This window comes from Arachis ipaensis, chromosome B04, assembly GCF_000816755.2.
Source record: "Arachis ipaensis cultivar K30076 chromosome B04, Araip1.1, whole genome shotgun sequence".
NCBI lineage: Eukaryota > Viridiplantae > Streptophyta > Magnoliopsida > Fabales > Fabaceae > Arachis > Arachis ipaensis.
Window position 1 is genome coordinate 82,086,904 of NC_029788.2, and position 6,846 is coordinate 82,093,749.

At 33.7% G+C, this 6,846-nt stretch overlaps 1 long non-coding RNA gene across 2 annotated transcripts in view; it reads left to right on the forward strand.

Moving 5' to 3' along the window:
• The window catches only part of LOC107637852, a 7,339-nt gene extending 2,525 nt beyond the window's left edge, over positions 1-4,814 (forward strand). The window contains exons 2-8 of one of the 2 annotated variants that reach the window (XR_002361242.1): positions 598-646; positions 973-1,246; positions 1,338-1,460; positions 1,590-1,639; positions 1,721-1,816; positions 4,175-4,349; positions 4,507-4,814. This is a non-coding gene — a long non-coding RNA (uncharacterized LOC107637852). Of the gene's footprint in view, positions 1-597; positions 1,247-1,337; positions 1,461-1,589; positions 1,640-1,720; positions 1,817-4,174; positions 4,350-4,506 lie in introns of both variants that reach the window. The other variant, XR_002361241.1, reaches the window with a different exon arrangement.

Consider the following 6,846-nt stretch of genomic DNA (forward strand, 5'->3'; position numbering starts at 1 on the left):
TCGAATTTTTTTCTCGATAAATCCGACAGTAAAAATAATCAGTGGGAATTTTTTATGGTAATTAGTGGCGGATGAAAAAATCTATCGGTAAACAATTGCCGGCGAAGTTTATATCGTCAGATTTATTCCAATGATAATTCTGATGGTAAACATATTACCGATGGATTTTTTAGTAATTTGTCGGTAAATTCGACCGTACTCAATATTTTTCTTGTAGTTTATTATTGATGAACATGCATGCTATTTATTTATTTCCATCCGCCTCTGCTCATGCTTCTTGCCTCTGCGTATTTTGGTTCGTTGTCTTTCGCTGAATTTATACATGTTTATTAATATTTTAACTACAAAAATTTAACAAGTGCCATGTTCATAGCTTGTTTGTATTTCATAGCTTGTTGTGTTCATCATCATGCAAAAATCGTGTGTCAGTTGGGTTTTTAGTTTGGAAATTATGGTATGATTCAGTAGGGAAAAGAAAGTTTTTTTCCAGTACTATAACTAATGGTTTGAGACTGAATAATTATGTAACTCAACGTGATTAAACTTGTTAGATCTTCAAAATGTTTGTGTTGTGCGTGATGATGTGCTGTAACGCAGGTGAACTCGTACCCAAATGTTCAAGGATTTACTGTAATAAGAAATGGAGGTGAGGACTTCGTGCAATCAATGGTTGTTGTCATGGAATCTGTAATCTAACAGGCCATTCCCATAGCATAGGCCAAATAGTAAACTGAATTCCTTTGTTCAATCTATACCCATCTGGAAGTATGTCACATTCTTTAATCTTATGTTGGCTATTGACAAGCATGTATTCATGAATCTTGATACAAGTTTCATATTATAGTCACGACTAGCACACTTCTCAATAACCTTGTCCTTATGTGGAATGTGAATTTTCTGCTTGAGATTTCTCTATTTTTTATTGAATGGTCAATTTTTTATTGATAGGTGATGAGTGTCAGTTTTTCACAGGTATGGAGATATGTTCTTTTTGGGTACTGTTGATGCTAAGGGAATTTTCTTTACTCTGTATTTTTTGTAAGTTGTCTGGTTTTAGGCACCACTTGACAGTGGCATGTTGCTAGTTGCATATTTGCTGAAATTGAATGTTTTTATTCTTTGAAACATTCTAAAGCTCTATTTTTGAATGATTGGAACTGATATTACTATATTGAAGGAAATAGGAGAAAAAGAAGGCAAGTATTATGCCATACATGACTCTAGCTTTACCTGACTTTTTAAGACTGTAAGTCCAACTCCCTCTCACTCTGTCTCTGTGCATTATTTCTTACTTGATTGCGTTTAATCTGAAACTCTGAAATTTTTTTATGCTATAGACCATCTCTAAAGTAGTGAAAACATATCAACCTGGTGCAATAGTTCTCCAGTGTGGAGCTGATTCATTTGCTGGAGATCGTCCGGACTGCTTCAATCTCTCTCTTGATGGTGCATATCTCCCGGTAAATTTTCTTTTCTATTGAAAGTGTCATTGTGTGTTGGCTCATCTGTACCAATACTAGTTAGTACCCATTTCAATTATTTGGTGGCTTGGCTTGATTAAAAGATTAACTTTTGATGCTTCTTTACAGGTCATGCTGAATGTGTCAAATTCATAAAGAAATTCAATTTGCCCTTGCTGGTGGGTTTATATCATTTTATATTTGCCTTAAATTTACTTATTATTTTGATTCAGATATACATGAGTGGACTTCTGCCATAGGTCACTGGAGGTGGGGGGATACACAAAAGAAAATGTTGCTCGGTGTTGGGCTATTGAAACTAGAGTTTTCCTAGATACAGAGCTAGTGGGCACATCGTATGTGGCTTCTCAACCTTTGATTAATAGTTTATTTATTTGTATTTTTTCATTAACTTCGGTTGCACTGTTTTTGTTTGGCACATGAAATTTCCAATTTATATTACTAATTTAATTTGGACTTGTGCGCTTATGGTGTGCAGTAAAATGTTTTTGATATACAGCTGGTTGTTCTTATTATCTTTTGCTTTGAAATGAATATAAAAACTTAAATAGCAAGTCATATCTCAGCACCATAAAAATGCAAGTCTTGAAAAATCTTCCTTGCATCCAACATGCTCCAAGTGTACAACTCCAGGAGGTATGTTTGCCCCTGAAACAGGAACATTCATCTAGTTGAGACCTAAACTTTGTTGAAAAATATTTCATTTTTAGATGCAGTGCTCTTATGAATGTGGTTAAAAATCAATCAATTTTCTTGGGATTGAGGGTTTGTGTTCAAGTGTTGGGGGATCTAATTTATTTTCCTAAGACCCACTTGTAGATTGGGGAGAATGGAATGCACCAATGGAGTGGGAAGTCGATTATACAATTAACTGATACAGTAAATATGGTTAGGCTAATCCGCATTTAAATTACCTACGACACTAATCTAATACAAAGGTTTTGCATGCTTATAAACTTGGAATATCCAGTCAATCCTTGATGTTGGAGGCACTCTTTATTATGATCATGTTTGCTTACATATATATCATTATTACTATTTTTCTAATTATTTTTACTTACTTACTTATGTCACTCTTTTCAAATGATTGTTTGCTTAATTCCAAATTATTGGTTAAGCATATCAAGATATGCAAACATAGAACCAGTATCTAATAAATAGCTAGGATTTTGCACCTAAATAGAAGATTTTGATTTTTAAATGAACAAGAGAGAACTAGAACAACCTTGGTGAAAGGATCAAGACTATATGCTTTACTGATTTAAATATTTGAAAACCCCTCAACTTGCTTATTCTTTGGCTGGATTTTTGGCTTGGAAGGATTCACGTTCTGACTTGTAATGGGTATCCAAATTGTCATGGTTCTTTTTATCTCTATCTCTCATTCTCGTCACATCTTTGGGGATTAATGTTTGTTCAAATTTGTTTTTTATATTAAATCCATGCACTTGTCATGTGATGACTTAGGCCTAATGATTTCAACATTCTTAGTTTATATTTATTCTTACTTTCTGGAATTTAGGGTTTGTTTGGATGGAAAGATGAAAATAGAAAGGAAGGAAATAGAAAGGAAAGAAAAGAAAGGAAAGAATTTGAATGTATTTTTATTTTCTCTTGAGTTGTTTGGATGAAAGGAAAATGAAAAGAAAGAAAAGAAAAGAAAGAAAAGAAAAGAAAGAATAATTTTTTTTGTTTGGTTAGAAAGAAAATTAGGGAGAAAGAAGAATGAATTAGTAGTAAATGATATTTTTGTCCTTGTATTTATAAAAATAGTATTTTATGTATATGATTTATGAAAGGACAAATATAGAATAATGTTTTTGGGTTTCATTTTCCTCTCAATTTTCTGTCCATAGTTGGAAGGAAAAATTTTGAGTGGGACCCACTCTTAATTTTAAACTGTTTTAGTTTTCCACTCAAAATTTCATTCCAAACAAACAAAGGAAAATAAACGTTTTCCCTCTCACTTCCTTTCTTTTATTTTCTTTCTCTTGATTTTCAATCCAAACAAACAATACCTTAGTGAAGAGTTGGTTTTGAAGGAGAAAATTGAACAGAATAATCTAGTAAAGTCAATTAAGGATGAAAACTCTCCAAATAAACAAGAGGATGCTGCATCCGACTATGGTTAGTGCATTGAGCCCATATATTTTCTTCTTGATAGTTGAATATAAAGACGATAAAGAAGGCATTAATTTTTTATTTATGTTCCCTTTATATATCATGCTTTCTCCTTCTACTTTGCTTTCTTCTTTACAAAAGAAGGCATTAACTTTGATCTAAGTTAGAATCACAACAAGGATTGCTTTGGTTTTTTCTTTTGATTGATATTCAAGATGGAAGGTTGAGTATTGAATACTACACTCTTTTGGGTTTTTTTTTTTCAGTTTGTGATCTTATTATTTTGGTTTAGTTAATTTCTATTTATACCTTTCTTTTGTGCAAATAAATACCACTACTTGATGACTTTTGAGAATGATTAACGTTAAGAAATAAAACTAGTTAGGAAAGGGGCTAAGAAATCAAAAGCTAGTTGCACGTTGCACCTTTAGAAGACTTTTTTTAAAAACTTCTTAGAAGTGCAAGTATTCTTGCAATAGTCCCGCCGATCTCCTCTTCCTCGCTGGTGGCAGTTATTCTTCCTTCTAGTATAGTGAGATCTTTGTTCTTCTTGTTTTTTTTTACTTTGTTAGTTGTTGTTGATTGGAGATTCGAAATGTTTGTGAGAGCGAAGAGAAGAGGAGAGAAGATGTTGAGAATTAAGAGAGTTCCCACTGCTGTTTCGAATTATCAAAAAAGAGGAGGGGGAGAGACTACTCACCCTGTTGGAGGATGGGTCACAGTTGCCTAAAAACTGCTGCATTTAAGGTACATAGTTCTATCATGCTTCTTTTTATTATTGCTGTTTAAATATATTTGTGGTATATAAATATAATTTGTATGATATATTAAAATGAACCTGATTACACATTTTGTGACATTAATGATTTATGTACATCTAGTAATGTTTAACAAAATTATGCAGGATAACATTGGCTAAAGGAATTTAAGATGCTGATGATAATGACGGATTTCTTTGAATGTTATGGCTTGTAATCACCAACAGTGATTTTTGGGTATTGGTGTTTATGACGTAGGGTCTTTGAATTTTTATTTTTTATGTGGTTATTGATAGATATCTTTAGATAGTTTGTCTATTTTTATATAGAAATGTTTATTTTGGTGATGACATTTTTAAATATGTACATGAAAGAGTCTAACAGCGAAAACAACACAAATATCCAATACAAGAATAATATGGAAGCACTCACAACACAATATGATAGCAACTATGAACAAGCAAATATAACAAGGCAATAACAAGAACACACCGATATTTTAACGTGGAAAACCCCTCAATGTGAGAGGTAAAAACTACGAGTCGTCCAAACCAATGAAATAGCTCCACTATAATCAAATGAGGTACAAGAGAGTCTCAAACAAAGAAAAAACGTGCATATAACATTATAACCAGCCAAAATATCAAAGCACCAAAACTTACAAATGAGAAGCAAGAAGATGAAAAATACCCAAAAAATAGAGCTGCGGTCCGAAGCCTATTTCTCCTTCTACAAACCTCCAATTTAAATCTCCATCGTTAAGAATGAAGAACAAGCTGAGAAGAAATCTGCAATCCAAATTTCACGTCGATCCAATGGTGAAATAATGAGAAACTACTATTCAAGGAAAACCTATTTTCTCTCTTGCGAAGCCAATTTCTTCCACTACAGACTTCCAATCAACATCTTCACCATCCATAATGAAGAACAAGATGAAAAAAACATGCAACTCAAATTTCAAGCCGATCAAACGGTGAACAAATGAGAAACTGCCATTTGAAATTTACTGTTTTGCATAAAAATGGAAATTCTGTTTTTTCTCTTTTCTCTCACTTTGTGGCTACTCTCTCACACTCTCAAAAGACCCCAAAAAATCTGATTAGGGTTGAGACACTAGGGTGCAAGAATACACCCCCAAAAAGTTGGGTTTGGGCCTCACAAAGGAGAGAAAAAGCCCAATAAATACCCCCCTTCTCGACTAGGTGGAGGCCCTCACCATTCCGGCGATCAAACAATATGTTTCAAACTTATCTCTTGACAATGCTTTTGTCATCATATCAGCACCATTGTCATCAGTGTGAACTTTCTCAAGTTCCAACAACTTAGAATCTAACACATCTCGTATCTAGTAATATCTAACATCAATATGTTTAGATCTTCCATGAAAAGTAGAATTCTTAGCAAGATGAATAGCACTTTGACTATCACACAACAACATATAACGGTCTTGCTTGAAACCAAGTGCTATAAGAAACTTCTTCATCCACAACAATTCTTTACATGCTTCAATTGTTGCAATAAACTCTGCCTCTGTGGTAGAAAGTGCAACACACTTCTGTAACATTGACTGCCATGAAATAGCTCCCCCTGCAAACTGGACCAAATAACCTAAAGTAGACTTTCGAGAATCAATATCTCCTGCCATGTCTGCATTAGTAAAGCCAACTAGCAAAGGTTTCTCACCAACAAAACTTAAACTCAAGTTAGTTGTACCTTTGAGATATCTCATAATCCATTTAACAGCATTCCAATGTTCTTTACTTGGATTAGAGAGAAAACGACACACAGTACCAACTGCATGAGCAATGTCTAGTCTAGTACACACCATAGCATACATCAAGCTTCCAACAGCTGAAGTATAATGAATTTCATCCATTGCTTGTTTCTCCTCATCAGTGGTTGGACACTGTTTGGTGCTCAACTTAAAATGAGGAGCAAAAGAACTAGCAACACATTTGGCATCATTCATGCCAAACCGTTGAAGCAACTTCTTTATGTACTTCTCCTATGACAAATAAAGCTTCCTGGAATCTCTATAATGAGTAATAGTCATGCCCAAAATCTGTTTGGCAGGACCCAAGTCCTTCATAGCAAAGAATTTGCTCAACTATTTCTTCAACTCATTAATCCTCAAAGCATTCTTGCCCACAATCAAAATATCATCCACATAAAGCAAAAGAATGATAAAATCTGTAACAACCCAATTTTCAACATGTCTAGATCATACCGGAAACTGAGCGCTACCAATTTGTCTTCCAAATTATTATCTATTATTTATCATATGAGCCTGATTCGTTGTTAAAAGCGTAGTTAATTTGCGAGGTGTATTTTTTTTGAAAACGTTTGGATTAATAGCCAAAATTCAAAATAAATTTCCAGCCACTAAAACCCCATATTTTCTACATGATTTTAACACAAATTGAACCTCAATTTAAGTTCTAGGGTTTCGTTTTCCAGCAGCCACAAGAACACACATTCATAGCTTG